Raw genomic sequence first — 24,949 nt, forward strand, 5'->3', positions numbered from 1 at the left:
AAAGATTTCACGAAATTAACTTCGCGTATAGCGAAATTCGCGTATGCCGATTACGTTTTTCGATAAAAATCATATGAAAACGCCTATTTAAACATAGTAAAAACGTTATATTCTTGTTATATTCTTTATTCTGCATCGATAGAATATAAAATCAATGAAATTGAACGAGTTATCTACTTTTCGTTTTTTGACGATACGCGTATATGAGCGAATAATCTCATATACGAACGAAACAATGTTAAAACTTCGATTCCAATATAAAATAGATGTTTGATCTTATGAAATGCAATGTTCTGCATCGATTGGTAACATTTTTCAAACTGTGGCGCAACTATTACTAAAGATTTCACGAAATTAACTTCGCGTATAGCGAAATTCGCGTATGCCGATTACGTTTTTCGATAAAAATCATATGAAAACGCCTATTTAAACATAGTAAATAGTTATATTCTTGTTATATTCTTTATTCTGCATCGATAGAATATAAAATCAATGAAATTGAACGAGATTTCAACTTTTCGTTTTTCGACGATACGCGTATATGAGCGAAAAATCTCATATACGAACGAAACAATGTTAAAACTTCGATTCCAATATAAAATAGATGTTTGATCTTATGAAATGCAATGTTCTGCATCGATGGGTAACATTTTTCAAACTGTGGCGCAACTATTACTAAAGATTTCACGAAATTAACTTCGCGTATAGCGAAATTCGCGTATGTCGGTTAAGTTTTTCGATAAAAATCATATGAAAACGCCTATTTAAACATAGCAAACACGTTATATTCTTGTTATATTCTTTATTCTGCATCGAAAGAATATAAAATCAATGAAATTGAACGAGATATCTACTTTTCGTTTTTCGACGATACGCGTATATGAGCGAAAAATCTCATATACGAACGAAACAATGTTAAAACTTTGATTCCAATATAAAATAGATGTTTGATCTTATGAAATGCAATGTTCTGCATCGATTGGTAACATTTTTCAAACTGTGGCGCAAGTATTACTAAAGATTTCACGAAATTAACTTCGCGTATAGCGAAATTCGCGTATGTCGGTTAAGTTTTTCGATAAATATCATATGAAAACGCCTATTTAAACATAGCAAACACGTTATATTCTTGTTATATTCTTTATTCTGCATCGATAGAATATAAAATCAATGAAATTGAACGAGATTTCAACTTTTCGTTTTTCGACGATACGCGTATATGAGCGAAAAATCGTATATACGATGCGAAACAATGTTAAAACTTTGATTCCAATATAAAATAGATGTTTGATCTTATGAAATGCAAAGTTCTGCATCGATTGGTAACATTTTTCAAACTGTGGCGCAAGTATTACAAAAGATTTCACGAAATTAACTTCGCGTATAGCGAAATTCGCGTATGCCGATTACGTTTTTCGATAAAAATCATATGAAAACGCCTATTTAAACATAGTAAAAACGTTATATTCTTGTTATATTCTTTATTCTGCATCGATAGAATATAAAATCAATGAAATTGAACGAGTTATCTACTTTTCGTTTTTTGACGATACGCGTATATGAGCGAATAATCTCATATACGAACGAAACAATGTTAAAACTTCGATTCCAATATAAAATAGATGTTTGATCTTATGAAATGCAATGTTCTGCATCGATTGGTAACATTTTTCAAACTGTGGCGCAACTATTACTAAAGATTTCACGAAATTAACTTCGCGTATAGCGAAATTCGCGTATGCCGATTACGTTTTTCGATAAAAATCATATGAAAACGCCTATTTAAACATAGTAAATAGTTATATTCTTGTTATATTCTTTATTCTGCATCGATAGAATATAAAATCAATGAAATTGAACGAGATTTCAACTTTTCGTTTTTCGACGATACGCGTATATGAGCGAAAAATCTCATATACGAACGAAACAATGTTAAAACTTCGATTCCAATATAAAATAGATGTTTGATCTTATGAAATGCAATGTTCTGCATCGATGGGTAACATTTTTCAAACTGTGGCGCAACTATTACTAAAGATTTCACGAAATTAACTTCGCGTATAGCGAAATTCGCGTATGTCGGTTAAGTTTTTCGATAAAAATCATATGAAAACGCCTATTTAAACATAGCAAACACGTTATATTCTTGTTATATTCTTTATTCTGCATCGATAGAATATAAAATCAATGAAATTGAACGAGATTTCAACTTTTCGTTTTTCGACGATACCCGTATATGAGCGAAAAATCGTATATACGATGCGAAACAATGTTAAAACTTTGATTCCAATATAAAATAGATGTTTGATCTTATGAAATGCAATGTTCTGCATCGATTGGTATCATTTTTCATACTGTGGCTCAAGTATTACTAAAGATTTCACGAAATTAACTTCGCGTATAGCGAAATTCGCGTATGCCGATTACGTTTTTCGATAAAAATCATATGAAAACGCCTATTTAAACATAGTAAAAACGTTATCTTCTTGTTATATTCTTTATTCTGCATCGATAGAATATAAAATCAATGAAATTGAAGGAGATTTCAACTTTTCGTTTTTCGACGATACGCGTATATGAGCGAAAAATCGTATATGCGATGCGAAACAATGTTAAAACTTCGATTCCAATATAAAATAGATGTTTGATCTTATGAAATGCAATGTTCTGCATCGATTGGTAACATTTTTCAAACTGTGGCGCAAGTATTACAAAAGATTTCACGAAATTAACTTCGCGTATAGCGAAATTCGCGTATGCCGATTACGTTTTTCGATAAAAATCATATGAAAACGCCTATTTTAACATAGTAAAAACGTTATATTCTTGTTATATTCTTTATTCTGCATCGATAGAATATAAAATCAATGAAATTGAACGAGATTTCAACTTTTCGTTTTTCGACGATACGCGTATATGAGCGAAAAATCGTATATACGATGCGAAACAATGTTAAAACTTCGATTCCAATATAAAATAGATGTTTGATCTTATGAAATGCAATGTTCTGCATCGATGGGTAACATTTTTCAAACTGTGGCGCAACTATTACTAAAGATTTCACGAAATTAACTTCGCGTATAGCGAAATTCGCGTATGCCGATTACGTTTTTCGATAAAAATCATATGAAAACGCCTATTTAAACATAGTAAAAACGTTATCTTCTTGTTATATTCTTTATTCTGCATCGATAGAATATAAAATCAATGAAATTGAACGAGATATCTACTTTTCGTTTTTCGACGATACGCGTATATGAGCGATAAATCGTATATGCGATGCGAAACAATGTTAAAACTTAGATTCCAATATAAAATAGATGTTTGATCTTATGAAATGCAATGTTCTGCATCGATTGGTAACATTTTTCAAACTGTGGCGCAACTATTACTAAAGATTTCACGAAATTAACTTCGCGTATAGCGAAATTCGCGTATGCCGATTACGTTTTTCGATAAAAATCATATGAAAACGCCTATTTAAACATAGTAAATAGTTATATTCTTGTTATATTCTTTATTCTGCATCGATAGAATATAAAATCAATGAAATTGAACGAGATTTCAACTTTTCGTTTTTCGACGATACGCGTATATGAGCGAAAAATCTCATATACGAACGAAACAATGTTAAAACTTCGATTCCAATATAAAATAGATGTTTGATCTTATGAAATGCAATGTTCTGCATCGATGGGTAACATTTTTCAAACTGTGGCGCAACTATTACTAAAGATTTCACGAAATTAACTTCGCGTATAGCGAAATTCGCGTATGTCGGTTAAGTTTTTCGATAAAAATCATATGAAAACGCCTATTTAAACATAGCAAACACGTTATATTCTTGTTATATTCTTTATTCTGCATCGATAGAATATAAAATCAATGAAATTGAACGAGATTTCAACTTTTCGTTTTTCGACGATACCCGTATATGAGCGAAAAATCGTATATACGATGCGAAACAATGTTAAAACTTTGATTCCAATATAAAATAGATGTTTGATCTTATGAAATGCAATGTTCTGCATCGATTGGTATCATTTTTCATACTGTGGCTCAAGTATTACTAAAGATTTCACGAAATTAACTTCGCGTATAGCGAAATTCGCGTATGCCGATTACGTTTTTCGATAAAAATCATATGAAAACGCCTATTTAAACATAGTAAAAACGTTATCTTCTTGTTATATTCTTTATTCTGCATCGATAGAATATAAAATCAATGAAATTGAAGGAGATTTCAACTTTTCGTTTTTCGACGATACGCGTATATGAGCGAAAAATCGTATATGCGATGCGAAACAATGTTAAAACTTCGATTCCAATATAAAATAGATGTTTGATCTTATGAAATGCAATGTTCTGCATCGATTGGTAACATTTTTCAAACTGTGGCGCAAGTATTACAAAAGATTTCACGAAATTAACTTCGCGTATAGCGAAATTCGCGTATGCCGATTACATTTTTCGATAAAAATCATATGAAAACGCCTATTTTAACATAGTAAAAACGTTATATTCTTGTTATATTCTTTATTCTGCATCGATAGAATATAAAATCAATGAAATTGAACGAGATTTCAACTTTTCGTTTTTCGACGATACGCGTATATGAGCGAAAAATCGTATATACGATGCGAAACAATGTTAAAACTTCGATTCCAATATAAAATAGATGTTTGATCTTATGAAATGCAATGTTCTGCATCGATGGGTAACATTTTTCAAACTGTGGCGCAACTATTACTAAAGATTTCACGAAATTAACTTCGCGTATAGCGAAATTCGCGTATGCCGATTACGTTTTTCGATAAAAATCATATGAAAACGCCTATTTAAACATAGTAAAAACGTTATCTTCTTGTTATATTCTTTATTCTGCATCGATAGAATATAAAATCAATGAAATTGAACGAGATATCTACTTTTCGTTTTTCGACGATACGCGTATATGAGCGATAAATCGTATATGCGATGCGAAACAATGTTAAAACTTAGATTCCAATATAAAATAGATGTTTGATCTTATGAAATGCAATGTTCTGCATCGATTGGTAACATTTTTCAAACTGTGGCGCAAGTATTACAAAAGATTTCACGAATTTAACTTCGCGTATAGCGAAATTCGCGTATGTCGATTAAGTTTTTCGATAAAAATCATATGAAAACGCCTATTTAAACATAGCAAACACGTTATATTCTTGTTATATTCTTTATTCTGCATCGATAGAATATAAAATCAATGAAATTGAACGAGATTTCAACTTTTCGTTTTTCGACGAAACGCGTATATGAGCGAAAAATCTCATATACGAACGAAACAATGATAAAACTTCGATTCCAATATAAAATAGATGTTTGATCTTATGAAATGCAATGTTCTGCATCGATTGGTAACATTTTTCAAACTGTGGCGCAACTATTACTAAAGATTTCACGAAATTAACTTCGCGTATAGCGAAATTCGCGTATGTCGTTTAAGTTTTTCGATAAAAATCATATGAAAACGCCTATTTAAACATAGCAAACACGTTATATTCTTGTTATATTCTTTATTCTGCATCGATAGAATATAAAATCAATGAAATTGAACGAGATTTCAACTTTTCGTTTTTCGACGATACGCGTATATGAGCGAAAAATCGTATATACGATGCGAAACAATGTTAAAACTTTGATTCCAATATAAAATAGATGTTTGATCTTATGAAATGCAAAGTTCTGCATCGATTGGTAACATTTTTCAAACTGTGGCGCAAGTATTACAAAAGATTTCACGAAATTAACTTCGCGTATAGCGAAATTCGCGTATGCCGATTACGTTTTTCGATAAAAATCATATGAAAACGCCTATTTAAACATAGTAAAAACGTTATATTCTTGTTATATTCTTTATTCTGCATCGATAGAATATAAAATCAATGAAATTGAACGAGTTATCTACTTTTCGTTTTTTGACGATACGCGTATATGAGCGAATAATCTCATATACGAACGAAACAATGTTAAAACTTCGATTCCAATATAAAATAGATGTTTGATCTTATGAAATGCAATGTTCTGCATCGATTGGTAACATTTTTCAAACTGTGGCGCAACTATTACTAAAGATTTCACGAAATTAACTTCGCGTATAGCGAAATTCGCGTATGCCGATTACGTTTTTCGATAAAAATCATATGAAAACGCCTATTTAAACATAGTAAATAGTTATATTCTTGTTATATTCTTTATTCTGCATCGATAGAATATAAAATCAATGAAATTGAACGAGATTTCAACTTTTCGTTTTTCGACGATACGCGTATATGAGCGAAAAATCTCATATACGAACGAAACAATGTTAAAACTTCGATTCCAATATAAAATAGATGTTTGATCTTATGAAATGCAATGTTCTGCATCGATGGGTAACATTTTTCAAACTGTGGCGCAACTATTACTAAAGATTTCACGAAATTAACTTCGCGTATAGCGAAATTCGCGTATGTCGGTTAAGTTTTTCGATAAAAATCATATGAAAACGCCTATTTAAACATAGCAAACACGTTATATTCTTGTTATATTCTTTATTCTGCATCGATAGAATATAAAATCAATGAAATTGAACGAGATTTCAACTTTTCGTCTTTCGACGATACCCGTATATGAGCGAAAAATCGTATATACGATGCGAAACAATGTTAAAACTTTGATTCCAATATAAAATAGATGTTTGATCTTATGAAATGCAATGTTCTGCATCGATTGGTATCATTTTTCAAACTGTGGCTCAAGTATTACTAAAGATTTCACGAAATTAACTTCGCGTATAGCGAAATTCGCGTATGCCGATTACGTTTTTCGATAAAAATCATATGAAAACGCCTATTTAAACATAGTAAAAACGTTATCTTCTTGTTATATTCTTTATTCTGCATCGATAGAATATAAAATCAATGAAATTGAAGGAGATTTCAACTTTTCGTTTTTCGACGATACGCGTATATGAGCGAAAAATCGTATATGCGATGCGAAACAATGTTAAAACTTCGATTCCAATATAAAATAGATGTTTGATCTTATGAAATGCAATGTTCTGCATCGATTGGTAACATTTTTCAAACTGTGGCGCAAGTATTACAAAAGATTTCACGAAATTAACTTCGCGTATAGCGAAATTCGCGTATGCCGATTACGTTTTTCGATAAAAATCATATGAAAACGCCTATTTTAACATAGTAAAAACGTTATATTCTTGTTATATTCTTTATTCTGCATCGATAGAATATAAAATCAATGAAATTGAACGAGATTTCAACTTTTCGTTTTTCGACGATACGCGTATATGAGCGAAAAATCGTATATACGATGCGAAACAATGTTAAAACTTCGATTCCAATATAAAATAGATATTTGATCTTATGAAATGCAATGTTCTGCATCGATGGGTAACATTTTTCAAACTGTGGCGCAACTATTACTAAAGATTTCACGAAATTAACTTCGCGTATAGCGAAATTCGCGTATGCCGATTACGTTTTTCGATAAAAATCATATGAAAACGCCTATTTAAACATAGTAAAAACGTTATCTTCTTGTTATATTCTTTATTCTGCATCGATAGAATATAAAATCAATGAAATTGAACGAGATATCTACTTTTCGTTTTTCGACGATACGCGTATATGAGCGATAAATCGTATATGCGATGCGAAACAATGTTAAAACTTAGATTCCAATATAAAATAGATGTTTGATCTTATGAAATGCAATGTTCTGCATCGAATGGTAACATTTTTCAAACTGTGGCGCAAGTATTACAAAAGATTTCACGAATTTAACTTCGCGTATAGCGAAATTCGCGTATGTCGATTAAGTTTTTCGATAAAAATCATATGAAAACGCCTATTTAAACATAGCAAACACGTTATATTCTTGTTATATTCTTTATTCTGCATCGATAGAATATAAAATCAATGAAATTGAACGAGATTTCAACTTTTCGTTTTTCGACGAAACGCGTATATGAGCGAAAAATCTCATATACGAACGAAACAATGATAAAACTTCGATTCCAATATAAAATAGATGTTTGATCTTATGAAATGCAATGTTCTGCATCGATTGGTAACATTTTTCAAACTGTGGCGCAACTATTACTAAAGATTTCACGAAATTAACTTCGCGTATAGCGAAATTCGCGTATGTCGTTTAAGTTTTTCGATAAAAATCATATGAAAACGCCTATTTAAACATAGCAAACACGTTATATTCTTGTTATATTCTTTATTCTGCATCGATAGAATATAAAATCAATGAAATTGAACGAGATTTCAACTTTTCGTTTTTCGACGATACGCGTATATGAGCGAAAAATCTCATATACGATGCGAAACAATGTTAAAACTTTGATTCCAATATAAAATAGATGTTTTATCTTATGAAATGCAATGTTCTGAATCGATTGGTAACATTTTTCAAACTGTGGCGCAAGTATTACTAAAGATTTCACGAAATTAACTTCGCGTATAGCGAAATTCGCGTATGTCGATTAAGTTTTTCGATAAAAATCATATGAAAACGCCTATTTAAACATAGCAAACACGTTATATTCTTGTTATATTCTTTATTCTGCATCGAAAGAATATAAAATCAATGAAATTGAACGAGATATCTACTTTTCGTTTTTCGACGATACGCGTATATGAGCGAAAAATCTCATATACGAACGAAACAATGTTAAAACTTTGATTCCAATATAAAATAGATGTTTGATCTTATGAAATGCAATGTTCTGCATCGATTGGTAACATTTTTCAAACTGTGGCGCAAGTATTACAAAAGATTTCACGAAATTAACTTCGCGTGTAGCGAAATTCGCGTATGCCGATTACGTTTTTCGATAAAAATCATATGAAAACGCCTATTTAAACATAGTAAAAACGTTATATTCTTGTTATATTCTTTATTCTGCATCGATAGAATATAAAATCAATGAAATTGAACGAGATTTCAACTTTTCGTTTTTCGACGATACGCGTATATGAGCGAAAAATCGTATATACGATGCGAAACAATGTTAAAACTTAGATTCCAATATAAAATAGATGTTTGATCTTATGAAATGCAATGTTCTGCATCGATTGGTAACATTTTTCAAACTGTGGCGCAACTATTACTAAAGATTTCACGAAATTAACTTCGCGTATAGCGAAATTCGCGTATGTCGATTAAGTTTTTCGATAAAAATCATATGAAAACGCCTATTTAAACATAGCAAACACGTTATATTCTTGTTATATTCTTTATTCTGCATCGATAGAATATAAAATCAATGAAATTGAACGAGATTTCAACTTTTCGTTTTTCGACGAAACGCGTATATGAGCGAAAAATCGTATATACGATGCGAAACAATGTTAAAACTTTGATTCCAATATAAAATAGATGTTTGATCTTATGAAATGCAATGTTCTGCATCGATTGGTAACATTTTTCAAACTGTGGCGCAAGTATTACTAAAGATTTCACGAAATTAACTTCGCGTATAGCGAAATTCGCGTATGTCGATTAAGTTTTTCGATAAAAATCATATGAAAACGCCTATTTAAACATAGCAAACACGTTATATTCTTGTTATATTCTTTATTCTGCATCGATAGAATATAAAATCAATGAAATTGAACGAGATTTCAACTTTTCGTTTTTCGACGATACGCGTATATGAGCGAAAAATCGTATATACGATGCGAAACAATGTTAAAACTTTGATTCCAATATAAAATAGATGTTTGATCTTATGAAATGCAAAGTTCTGCATCGATTGGTAACATTTTTCAAACTGTGGCGCAAGTATTACAAAAGATTTCACGAAATTAACTTCGCGTATAGCGAAATTCGCGTATGCCGATTACGTTTTTCGATAAAAATCATATGAAAACGCCTATTTAAACATAGTAAAAACGTTATATTCTTGTTATATTCTTTATTCTGCATCGATAGAATATAAAATCAATGAAATTGAACGAGTTATCTACTTTTCGTTTTTCGACGATACGCGTATAAGAGCGAATAATCTCATATACGAACGAAACAATGTTAAAACTTCGATTCCAATATAAAATAGATGTTTGATCTTATGAAATGCAATGTTCTGCATCGATTGGTAACATTTTTCAAACTGTGGCGCAACTATTACTAAAGATTTCACGAAATTAACTTCGCGTATAGCGAAATTCGCGTATGCCGATTACGTTTTTCGATAAAAATCATATGAAAACGCCTATTTAAACATAGTAAATAGTTATATTCTTGTTATATTCTTTATTCTGCATCGATAGAATATAAAATCAATGAAATTGAACGAGATTTCAACTTTTCGTTTTTCGACGATACGCGTATATGAGCGAAAAATCTCATATACGAACGAAACAATGTTAAAACTTCGATTCCAATATAAAATAGATGTTTGATCTTATGAAATGCAATGTTCTGCATCGATGGGTAACATTTTTCAAACTGTGGCGCAACTATTACTAAAGATTTCACGAAATTAACTTCGCGTATAGCGAAATTCGCGTATGTCGGTTAAGTTTTTCGATAAAAATCATATGAAAACGCCTATTTAAACATAGCAAACACGTTATATTCTTGTTATATTCTTTATTCTGCATCGATAGAATATAAAATCAATGAAATTGAACGAGATTTCAACTTTTCGTTTTTCGACGATACCCGTATATGAGCGAAAAATCGTATATACGATGCGAAACAATGTTAAAACTTTGATTCCAATATAAAATAGATGTTTGATCTTATGAAATGCAATGTTCTGCATCGATTGGTATCATTTTTCAAACTGTGGCTCAAGTATTACTAAAGATTTCACGAAATTAACTTCGCGTATAGCGAAATTCGCGTATGCCGATTACGTTTTTCGATAAAAATCATATGAAAACGCCTATTTAAACATAGTAAAAACGTTATCTTCTTGTTATATTCTTTATTCTGCATCGATAGAATATAAAATCAATGAAATTGAAGGAGATTTCAACTTTTCGTTTTTCGACGATACGCGTATATGAGCGAAAAATCGTATATGCGATGCGAAACAATGTTAAAACTTCGATTCCAATATAAAATAGATGTTTGATCTTATGAAATGCAATGTTCTGCATCGATTGGTAACATTTTTCAAACTGTGGCGCAAGTATTACAAAAGATTTCACGAAATTAACTTCGCGTATAGCGAAATTCGCGTATGCCGATTACGTTTTTCGATAAAAATCATATGAAAACGCCTATTTTAACATAGTAAAAACGTTATATTCTTGTTATATTCTTTATTCTGCATCGATAGAATATAAAATCAATGAAATTGAACGAGATTTCAACTTTTCGTTTTTCGACGATACGCGTATATGAGCGAAAAATCGTATATACGATGCGAAACAATGTTAAAACTTAGATTCCAATATAAAATAGATGTTTGATCTTATGAAATGCAATGTTCTGCATCAATTGGTATCATTTTTCAAACTGTGGCTCAAGTATTACAAAAGATTTCACGAAATTAACTTCGCGTATAGCGAAATTCGCGCATGCCGATTACGTTTTTCGATAAAAATCATATGAAAACGCCTATTTAAACATAGTAAAAACGTTATATTCTTGTTATATTCTTTATTCTGCATCGATAGAATATAAAATCAATGAAATTGAACGAGATTTCAACTTTTCGTTTTTCGACGATACGCGTATATGAGCGAAAAATCGTATATACGATGCGAAACAATGTTAAAACTTTGATTCCAATATAAAATAGATGTTTGATCTTATGAAATGCAATGTTCTGCATCGATTGGTAACATTTTTCAAACTGTGGCGCAACTATTACTAAAGATTTCACGAAATTAACTTCGCGTATAGCGAAATTCGCGTATGCCGATTACGTTTTTCGATAAAAATCATATGAAAACGCCTATTTAAACATAGTAAAAACGTTATCTTCTTGTTATATTCTTTATTCTGCATCGATAGAATATAAAATCAATGAAATTGAAGGAGATTTCAACTTTTCGTTTTTCGACGATACGCGTATATGAGCGAAAAATCGTATATGCGATGCGAAACAATGTTAAAACTTAGATTCCAATATAAAATAGATGTTTGATCTTATGAAATGCAATGTTCTGCATCGATTGGTAACATTTTTCAAACTGTGGCGCAAGTATTACAAAAGATTTCACGAATTTAACTTCGCGTATAGCGAAATTCGCGTATGTCGATTAAGTTTTTCGATAAAAATCATATGAAAACGCCTATTTAAACATAGCAAACACGTTATATTCTTGTTATATTCTTTATTCTGCATCGATAGAATATAAAATCAATGAAATTGAACGAGATTTCAACTTTTCGTTTTTCGACGATACGCGTATATGAGCGAAAAATCGTATATACGATGCGAAACAATGTTAAAACTTTGATTCCAATATAAAATAGATGTTTGATCTTATGAAATGCAATGTTCTGCATCGATTGGTAACATTTTTCAAACTGTGGCGCAAGTATTACAAAAGATTTCACGAAATTAACTTCGCGTGTAGCGAAATTCGCGTATGCCGATTACGTTTTTCGATAAAAATCATATGAAAACGCCTATTTAAACATAGTAAAAACGTTATATTCTTGTTATATTCTTTATTCTGCATCGATAGAATATAAAATCAATGAAATTGAACGAGATTTCAACTTTTCGTTTTTCGACGAAACGCGTATATGAGCGAAAAATCGTATATACGATGCGAAACAATGTTAAAACTTTGATTCCAATATAAAATAGATGTTTGATCTTATGAAATGCAATGTTCTGCATCGATTGGTAACATTTTTCAAACTGTGGCGCAAGTATTACAAAAGATTTCACGAATTTAACTTCGCGTATAGCGAAATTCGCGTATGTCGATTAAGTTTTTCGATAAAAATCATATGAAAACGCCTATTTAAACATAGCAAACACGTTATATTCTTGTTATATTCTTTATTCTGCATCGATAGAATATAAAATCAATGAAATTGAACGAGATTTCAACTTTTCGTTTTTCGACGAAACGCGTATATGAGCGAAAAATCTCATATACGAACGAAACAATGTTAAAAACTTCGATTCCAATATAAAATAGATGTTTGATCTTATGAAATGCAATGTTCTGCATCGATTGGTAACATTTTTCAAACTGTGGCGCAACTATTACTAAAGATTTCACGAAATTAACTTCGCGTATAGCGAAATTCGCGTATGTCGTTTAAGTTTTTCGATAAAAATCATATGAAAACGCCTATTTAAACATAGCAAACACGTTATATTCTTGTTATATTCTTTATTCTGCATCGATAGAATATAAAATCAATGAAATTGAACGAGATTTCAACTTTTCGTTTTTCGACGATACGCGTATATGAGCGAAAAATCTCATATACGATGCGAAACAATGTTAAAACTTTGATTCCAATATAAAATAGATGTTTGATCTTATGAAATGCAATGTTCTGCATCGATTGGTAACATTTTTCAAACTGTGGCGCAAGTATTACAAAAGATTTCACGAATTTAACTTCGCGTATAGCGAAATTCGCGTATGTCGATTAAGTTTTTCGATAAAAATCATATGAAAACGCCTATTTAAACATAGCAAACACGTTATATTCTTGTTATATTCTTTATTCTGCATCGATAGAATATAAAATCAATGAAATTGAACGAGATTTCAACTTTTCGTTTTTCGACGATACGCGTATATGAGCGAAAAATCGTATAAACGATGCGAAACAATGTTAAAACTTTGATTCCAATATAAAATAGATGTTTGATCTTATGAAATGCAATGTTCTGCATCGATTGGTAACATTTTTCAAACTGTGGCGCAAGTATTACAAAAGATTTCACGAAATTAACTTCGCGTGTAGCGAAATTCGCGTATGCCGATTACGTTTTTCGATAAAAATCATATGAAAACGCCTATTTAAACATAGTAAAAACGTTATATTCTTGTTATATTCTTTATTCTGCATCGATAGAATATAAAATCAATGAAATTGAACGAGATTTCAACTTTTCGATTTTCGACGATACGCGTATATGAGCGAAAAATCGTATATACGATGCGAAACAATGTTAAAACTTAGATTCCAATATAAAATAGATGTTTGATCTTATGAAATGCAATGTTCTGCATCGATTGGTAACATTTTTCAAACTGTGGCGCAACTATTACTAAAGATTTCACGAAATTAACTTCGCGTATAGCGAAATTCGCGTATGTCGATTAAGTTTTTCGATAAAAATCATATGAAAACGCCTATTTAAACATAGCAAACACGTTATATTCTTGTTATATTCTTTATTCTGCATCGATAGAATATAAAATCAATGAAATTGAACGAGATTTCAACTTTTCGTTTTTCGACGATACGCGTATATGAGCGAAAAATCGTATATGCGATGCGAAACAATGTTAAAACTTAGATTCCAATATAAAATAGATGTTTGATCTTATGAAATGCAATGTTCTGCATCGATTGGTAACATTTTTCAAACTGTGGCGCAAGTATTACAAAAGATTTCACGAATTTTACTTCGCGTATAGCGAAATTCGCGTATGTCGATTAAGTTTTTCGATAAAAATCATATGAAAACGCCTATTTAAACATAGCAAACACGTTATATTCTTGTTATATTCTTTATTCTGCATCGATAGAATATAAAATCAATGAAATTGAACGAGATATCTACTTTTCGTTTTTCGACGATACGCGTATATGAGCGAAAAATCTCATATACGAACGAAACAATGTTAAAACTTCGATTCCAATATAAAATAGATGTTTGATCTTATGAAATGCAATGTTCTGCATCGATGGGTAACATTTTTCAAACTGTGGCTCAAGTATTACAAAAGATTTCACGAAATTAACTTCGCGTATAGCGAAATTCGCGTATGCCGATTACGTTTTTCGATAAAAATCATATGAAAACGCCTATTTAAACATAGTAAAAACGTTATATTCTTGTTATATTCTTTATTCTGCATCGATAGAATATAAAATCAATGAAATTGAACGAGATTTCAACTTTTCGTTTTTCGACGATACGCGTATATGAGCGAAAAATCGTATATACGATGCGAAACAATGTTAAAACTTAGATTCCAATATAAAATAGATGTTTGATCTTATGAAATGCAATGTTCTGCATCGATTGGTATCATTTTTCAAACTGTGGCTCAAGTATTACTAAAGATTTCACGAAATTAACTTCGCGTATAGCGAAATTCGCGTATGCCGATTACGTTTTTCGATAAAAATCATATGAAAACGCCTATTTAAACATAGTAAAAACGTTATCTTCTTGTTATATTCTTTATTCTGCATCGATAGAATATAAAATCAATGAAATTGAAGGAGATTTCAACTTTTCGTTTTTCGACGATACGCGTATATGAGCGAAAAATCGTATATGCGATGCGAAACAATGTTAAAACTTAGATTCCAATATAAAATAGATGTTTGATATTATGAAATGCAATGTTCTGCATCGATTGGTAACATTTTTCAAACTGTGGCGCAATATTACAAAAGATTTCACGAAATTAACTTCGCGTATAGCGAAATTCGCGTATGTCGATTAAGTTTTTCGATAAAAATCATATGAAAACGCCTATTTAAACATAGCAAACACGTTATATTCTTGTTATATTCTTTATTCTGCATCGATAGAATATAAAATCAATGAAATTGAACGAGATTTCAACTTTTCGTTTTTCGACGATACGCGTATATGAGCGAAAAATCGTATATACGATGCGAAACAATGTTAAAACTTTGATTCCAATATAAAATAGATGTTTGATCTTATGAAATGCAATGTTCTGCATCGATTGGTAACATTTTTCAAACTGTGGCGCAAGTATTACAAAAGATTTCACGAAATTAACTTCGCGTGTAGCGAAATTCGCGTATGCCGATTACGTTTTTCGATAAAAATCATATGAAAACGCCTATTTAAACATAGTAAAAACGTTATATTCTTGTTATATTCTTTATTCTGCATCGATAGAATATAAAATCAATGAAATTGAACGAGATTTCAACTTTTCGTTTTTCGACGATACGCGTATATGAGCGAAAAATCGTATATACGATGCGAAACAATGTTAAAACTTAGATTCCAATATAAAATAGATGTTTGATCTTATGAAATGCAATGTTCTGCATCAATTGTTATCATTTTTCAAACTGTGGCTCAAGTATTACAAAAGATTTCACGAAATTAACTTCGCGTATAGCGAAATTCGCGTATGCCGATTACGTTTTTCGATAAAAATCATATGAAAACGCCTATTTAAACATAGTAAAAACGTTATATTCTTGTTATATTCTTTATTCTGCATCGATAGAATATAAAATCAATGAAATTGAACGAGATTTCAACTTTTCGTTTTTCGACGATACGCGTATATGAGCGAAAAATCGTATATACGATGCGAAACAATGTTAAAACTTAGATTCCAATATAAAATAGATGTTTGATCTTATGAAATGCAATGTTCTGCATCGATTGGTAACATTTTTCAAACTGTGGCGCAACTATTACTAAAGATTTCACGAAATTAACTTCGCGTATAGCGAAATTCGCGTATGTCGATTAAGTTTTTCGATAAAAATCATATGAAAACGCCTATTTAAACATAGCAAACACGTTATATTCTTGTTATATTCTTTATTCTGCATCGATAGAATATAAAATCAATGAAATTGAACGAGATTTCAACTTTTCGTTTTTCGACGAAACGCGTATATGAGCGAAAAATCGTATATACGATGCGAAACAATGTTAAAACTTTGATTCCAATATAAAATAGATGTTTGATCTTATGAAATGCAATGTTCTGAATCGATTGGTAACATTTTTCAAACTGTGGCGCAAGTATTACTAAAGATTTCACGAAATTAACTTCGCGTATAGCGAAATTCGCGTATGTCGATTAAGTTTTTCGATAAAAATCATATGAAAACGCCTATTTAAACATAGCAAACACGTTATATTCTTGTTATATTCTTTATTCTGCATCGATAGAATATAAAATCAATGAAATTGAACGAGATTTCAACTTTTCGTTTTTCGACGATACGCGTATATGAGCGAAAAATCGTATATACGATGCGAAACAATGTTAAAACTTTGATTCCAATATAAAATAGATGTTTGATCTTATGAAATGCAATGTTCTGCATCGATTGGTAACATTTTTCAAACTGTGGCGCAAGTATTACAAAAGATTTCACGAAATTAACTTCGCGTATAGCGAAATTCGCGTATGCCGATTACGTTTTTCGATAAAAATCATATGAAAACGCCTATTTAAACATAGTAAAAACGTTATATTCTTGTTATATTCTTTATTCTGCATCGATAGAATATAAAATCAATGAAATTGAACGAGTTATCTACTTTTCGTTTTTCGACGATACGCGTATATGAGCGAATAATCTCATATACGAACGAAACAATGTTAAAACTTCGATTCCAATATAAAATAGATGTTTGATCTTATGAAATGCAATGTTCTGCATCGATTGGTAACATTTTTCAAACTGTGGCGCAACTATTACTAAAGATTTCACGAAATTAACTTCGCGTATAGCGAAATTCGCGTATGCCGATTACGTTTTTCGATAAAAATCATATGAAAACGCCTATTTAAACATAGTAAAAACGTTATCTTCTTGTTATATTCTTTATTCTGCATCGATAGAATATAAAATCAATGAAATTGAAGGAGATTTCAACTTTTCGTTTTTCGACGATACGCGTATATGAGCGAAAAATCGTATATGCGATGCGAAACAATGTTAAAACTTAGATTCCAATATAAAATAGATGTTTGATCTTATGAAATGCAATGTTCTGCATCGATTGGTAACATTTTTCAAACTGTGGCGCAAGTATTACAAAAGATTTCACGAATTTAACTGCGCGTATAGCGAAATTCGCGTATGTCGATTAAGTTTTTCAATAAAAATCATATGAAAACGCCTATTTAAACATAGCAAACACGTTATATTCTTGTTATATTCTTTATTCTGCATCGATAGAATATAAAATCAATGAAATTGAACGAGATTTCAACTTTTCGTTTTTCGACGAAACGCGTATATGAGCGAAAAATCTCATATACGAACGAAACAATGATAAAATTTCGATTCCAATATAAAATAGATGTTTGATCTTATGAAATGCAATGTTCTGCATCGATTGGTAACATTTTTCAAACTGTGGCGCAACTATTACTAAAGATTTCACGAAATTAACTTCGCGTATAGCGAAATTCGCGTATGTCGATTAAGTTTTTCGATAAAAATCATATGAAAACGCCTATTTAAACATAGCAAACACGTTATATTCTTGTTATATTCTTTATTCTACATCGATAGAATATAAAATCAATGAAATTGAACGAGATTTCAACTTTTCGTTTTTCGACGAAACGCGTATATGACCGAAAAATCGTATATACGATGCGAAACAATGTTAAAACTTTGATTCCAATATAAAATAGATGTTTGATCTTATGAAATGCAATGTTCTGAATCGAATGGTAACATTTTTCAAACTGTGGCGCAAGTATTACTAAAGATTTCACGAAATTAACTTCGCGTATAGCGAAATTCGCGTATGTCGATTAAGTTTTTCGATAAAAATCATATGAAAACGCCTATTTAAACATAGCAAACACGTTATATTCTTGTTATATTCTTTATTCTGCATCGATAGAATATAAAATCAATGAAATTGAACGAGATTTCAACTTTTCGTTTTTCGACGATACGCGTATATGAGCGAAAAATCGTATATACGATGCGAAACAATGTTAAAACTTTGATTCCAATATAAAATAGATGTTTGATCTTATGAAATGCAATGTTCTGCATCGATTGGTAACATTTTTCAAACTGTGGCGCAAGTATTACAAAAGATTTCACGAAATTAACTTCGCGTATAGCGAAATTCGCGTATGCCGATTACGTTTTTCGATAAAAATCATATGAAAACGCCTATTTAAACATAGTAAAAACGTTATCTTCTTGTTATATTCTTTATTCTGCATCGATAGAATATAAAATCAATGAAATTGAAGGAAATTTCAACTTTTCGTTTTTCGACGATACGCGTATATGAGCGAAAAATCGTATATGCGATGCGAAACAATGTTAAAACTTAGATTCCAATATAAAATAGATGTTTGATCTTATGAAATGCAATGTTCTGCATCGATTGGTAACATTTTTCAAACTGTGGCGCAACTATTACTAAAGATTTCACGAAATTAACTTCGCGTATAGCGAAATTCGCGTATGCCGATTACGTTTTTCGATAAAAATCATATGAAAACGCCTATTTAAACATAGTAAATAGTTATATTCTTGTTATATTCTTTATTCTGCATCGATAGAATATAAAATCAATGAAATTGAACGAGATTTCAACTTTTCGTTTTTCGACGATACGCGTATATGAGCGAAAAATCTCATATACGAACGAAACAATGTTAAAACTTCGATTCCAATATAAAATAGATGTTTGATCTTATGAAATGCAATGTTCTGCATCGATGGGTAACATTTTTCAAACTGTGGCGCAACTATTACTAAAGATTTCACGAAATTAACTTCGCGTATAGCGAAATTCGCGTATGTCGGTTAAGTTTTTCGATAAAAATCATATGAAAACGCCTATTTAAACATAGCAAACACGTTATATTCTTGTTATATTCTTTATTCTGCATCGATAGAATATAAAATCAATGAAATTGAACGAGATTTCAACTTTTCGTTTTTCGACGATACCCGTATATGAGCGAAAAATCGTATATACGATGCGAAACAATGTTAAAACTTTGATTCCAATATAAAATAGATGATTGATCTTATGAAATGCAATGTTCTGCATCGATTGGTATCATTTTTCAAACTGTGGCTCAAGTATTACTAAAGATTTCACGAAATTAACTTCGCGTATAGCGAAATTCGTGTATGCCGATTACGGTTTTCGATAAAAATCATATGAAAACGCCTATTTAAACATAGTAAAAACGTTATCTTCTTGTTTTATTCTTTATTCTGCATCGATAGAATATAAAATCAATGAAATTGAAGGAGATTTCAACTTTTCGTTTTTCGACGATACGCGTATATGAGCGAAAAATCGTATATGCGATGCGAAACAATGTTAAAACTTCGATTCCAATATAAAATAGATGTTTGATCTTATGAAATGCAATGTTCTGCATCGATTGGTAACATTTTTCAAACTGTGGCGCAAGTATTACAAAAGATTTCACGAATTAACTTCGCGTATAGCGAAATTCGCGTATGCCGATTACGTTTTTCGATAAAAATCATATGAAAACGCCTATTTAAACATAGTAAAAACGTTATATTCTTGTTATATTCTTTATTCTGCATCGATAGAATATAAAATCAATGAAATTGAACGAGTTATCTACTTTTCGTTTTTCGACGATACGCGTATATGAGCGAATAATCTCATATACGAACGAAACAATGTTAAAACTTCGATTCCAATATAAAATAGATGTTTGATCTTATGAAATGCAATGTTCTGCATCGATTGGTAACATTTTTCAAACTGTGGCGCAACTATTACTAAAGATTTCACGAAATTAACTTCGCGTATAGCGAAATTCGCGTATGCCGATTACGTTTTTCGATAAAAATCATATGAGAACGCCTATTTAAACATAGTAAAAACGTTATATTCTTGTTATATTCTTTATTCTGCATCGATAGAATTTAAAATCAATGAAATTGAACGAGTTATCTACTTTTCGTTTTTCGACGATACGCGTATATGAGCGAATAATCTCATATACGAACGAAACAATGTTAAAACTTCGATTCCAATATAAAATAGATGTTTGATCTTATGAAATGCAATGTTCTGCATCGATTGGTAACATTTTTCAAACTGTGGCGCAACTATTACTAAAGATTTCACGAAATTAACTTCGCGTATAGCGAAATTCGCGTATGTCGGTTAAGTTTTTCGATAAAAATCATATGAAAACGCCTATTTAAACATAGCAAACACGTTATATTCTTGTTATATTCTTTATTCTGCATCGATCGAATGTAAAATCAATGAAATTGAACGAGATTTCAACTTTTCGTTTTTCGACGATACGCGTATATGAGCGAAAAATCGTATATACGATGCGAAACAATGTTAAAACTTTGATTCCAATATAAAATAGATGTTTGATCTTATGAAATGCAATGTTCTGCATCGATTGGTATCATTTTTCAAACTGTGGCTCAAGTATTACTAAAGATTTCACGAAATTAACTTCGCGTATAGCGAAATTCGCGTATGCCGATTACGTTTTTCGATAAAAATCATATGAAAACGCCTATTTAAACATAGTAAAAACGTTATCTTCTTGTTATATTCTTTATTCTGCATCGATAGAATATAAAATCAATGAAATTGAAGGAGATTTCAACTTTTCGTTTTTCGACGATACGCGTATATGAGCGAAAAATCGTATATGCGATGCGAAACAATGTTAAAACTTAGATTCCAATATAAAATAGATGTTTGATCTTATGAAATGCAATGTTCTGCATCGATTGGTAACATTTTTCAAACTGTGGCGCAATATTACAAAAGATTTCACGAAATTAACTTCGCGTATAGCGAAATTCGCGTATGTCGATTAAGTTTTTCGATAAAAATCATATGAAAACGCCTATTTAAACATAGCAAACACGTTATATTCTTGTTATATTCTTTATTCTGCATCGATAGAATATAAAATCAATGAAATTGAACGAGATTTCAACTTTTCGTTTTTCGACGATACGCGTATATGAGCGAAAAATCGTATATACGATGCGAAACAATGTTAAAACTTTGATTCCAATATAAAATAGATGTTTGATCTTATGAAATGCAATGTTCTGCATCGATTGGTAACATTTTTCAAACTGTGGCGCAAGTATTACAAAAGATTTCACGAAATTAACTTCGCGTGTAGCGAAATTCGCGTATGCCGATTACGTTTTTCGATAAAAATCATATGAAAACGCCTATTTAAACATAGTAAAAACGTTATATTCTTGTTATATTCTTTATTCTGCATCGATAGAATATAAAATCAATGAAATTGAACGAGATTTCAACTTTTCGTTTTTCGACGATACGCGTATATGAGCGAAAAATCGTATATACGATGCGAAACAATGTTAAAACTTAGATTCCAATATAAAATAGATGTTTGATCTTATGAAATGCAATGTTCTGCATCAATTGTTATCATTTTTCAAACTGTGGCTCAAGTATTACAAAAGATTTCACGAAATTAACTTCGCGTATAGCGAAATTCGCGTATGCCGATTACGTTTTTCGATAAAAATCATATGAAAACGCCTATTTAAACATAGTAAAAACGTTATATTCTTGTTATATTCTTTATTCTGCATCGATAGAATATAAAATCAATGAAATTGAACGAGATTTCAACTTTTCGTTTTTCGACGATACGCGTATATGAGCGAAAAATCGTATATACGATGCGAAACAATGTTAAAACTTAGATTCCAATATAAAATAGATGTTTGATCTTATGAAATGCAATGTTCTGCATCGATTGGTAACATTTTTCAAACTGTGGCGCAACTATTACTAAAGATTTCACGAAATTAACTTCGCGTATAGCGAAATTCGCGTATGTCGATTAAGTTTTTCGATAAAAATCATATGAAAACGCCTATTTAAACATAGCAAACACTTTATATTCTTGTTATATTCTTTATTCTGCATCGATAGAATATAAAATCAATGAAATTGAACGAGATTTCAACTTTTCGTTTTTCGACGAAACGCGTATATGAGCGAAAAATCGTATATACGATGCGAAACAATGTTAAAACTTTGATTCCAATATAAAATAGATGTTTGATCTTATGAAATGCAATGTTCTGCATCGATTGGTAACATTTTTCAAACTGTGGCGCAATATTACAAAAGATTTCACGAAATTAACTTCGCGTATAGCGAAATTCGCGTATGTCGATTAAGTTTTTCGATAAAAATCATATGAAAACGCCTATTTAAACATAGCAAACACGTTATATTCTTGTTATATTCTTTATTCTGCATCGATAGAATATAAAATCAATGAAATTGAACGAGATTTCAACTTTTCGTTTTTCGACGATACGCGTATATGAGCGAAAAATCGTATATACGATGCGAAACAATGTTAAAACTTTGATTCCAATATAAAATAGATGTTTGATCTTATGAAATGCAATGTTCTGCATCGATTGGTAACATTTTTCAAACTGTGGCGCAAGTATTACAAAAGATTTCACGAAATTAACTTCGCGTGTAGCGAAATTCGCGTATGCCGATTACGTTTTTCGATAAAAATCATATGAAAACGCCTATTTAAACATAGTAAAAACGTTATATTCTTGTTATATTCTTTATTCTGCATCGATAGAATATAAAATCAATGAAATTGAACGAGATTTCAACTTTTCGTTTTTCGACGATACGCGTATATGAGCGAAAAATCGTATATACGATGCGAAACAATGTTAAAACTTAGATTCCAATATAAAATAGATGTTTGATCTTATGAAATGCAATGTTCTGCATCAATTGTTATCATTTTTCAAACTGTGGCTCAAGTATTACAAAAGATTTCACGAAATTAACTTCGCGTATAGCGAAATTCGCGTATGTCGGTTAAGTTTTTCGATAAAAATCATATGAAAACGCCTATTTAAACATAGCAAACACGTTATATTCTTGTTATATTCTTTATTCTGCATCGATAGAATATAAAATCAATGAAATTGAACGAGATTTCAACTTTTCGTTTTTCGACGATACGCGTATATGAGCGAAAAATCGTATATACGATGCGAAACAATGTTAAAACTTAGATTCCAATATAAAATAGATGTTTGATCTTATGAAATGCAATGTTCTGCATCGATTGGTAACATTTTTCAAACTGTGGCGCAACTATTACTAAAGATTTCACGAAATTAACTTCGCGTATAGCGAAATTCGCGTATGTCGATTAAGTTTTTCGATAAAAATCATATGAAAACGCCTATTTAAACATAGCAAACACTTTATATTCTTGTTATATTCTTTATTCTGCATCGATAGAATATAAAATCAATGAAATTGAACGAGATTTCAACTTTTCGTTTTTCGACGAAACGCGTATATGAGCGAAAAATCGTATATACGATGCGAAACAATGTTAAAACTTTGATTCCAATATAAAATAGATGTTTGATCTTATGAAATGCAATGTTCTGAATCGATTGGTAACATTTTTCAAACTGTGGCGCAAGTATTACTAAAGATTTCACGAAATTAACTTCGCGTATAGCGAAATTCGCGTATGTCGATTAAGTTTTTCGATAAAAATCATATGAAAACGCCTATTTAAACATAGCAAACACGTTATATTCTTGTTATATTCTTTATTCTGCATCGATAGAATATAAAATCAATGAAATTGAACGAGATTTCAACTTTTCGTTTTTCGACGATACGCGTATATGAGCGAAAAATCGTATATACGATGCGAAACAATGTTAAAACTTTGATTCCAATATAAAATAGATGTTTGATCTTATGAAATGCAATGTTCTGCATCGATTGGTAACATTTTTCAAACTGTGGCGCAAGTATTACAAAAGATTTCACGAAATTAACTTCGCGTATAGCGAAATTCGCGTATGCCGATTACGTTTTTCGATAAAAATCATATGAAAACGCCTATTTAAACATAGTAAAAACGTTATATTCTTGTTATATTCTTTATTCTGCATCGATAGAATATAAAATCAATGA

Source organism: Vespa crabro, chromosome 1, assembly GCF_910589235.1.
Source record: "Vespa crabro chromosome 1, iyVesCrab1.2, whole genome shotgun sequence".
NCBI lineage: Eukaryota > Metazoa > Arthropoda > Insecta > Hymenoptera > Vespidae > Vespa > Vespa crabro.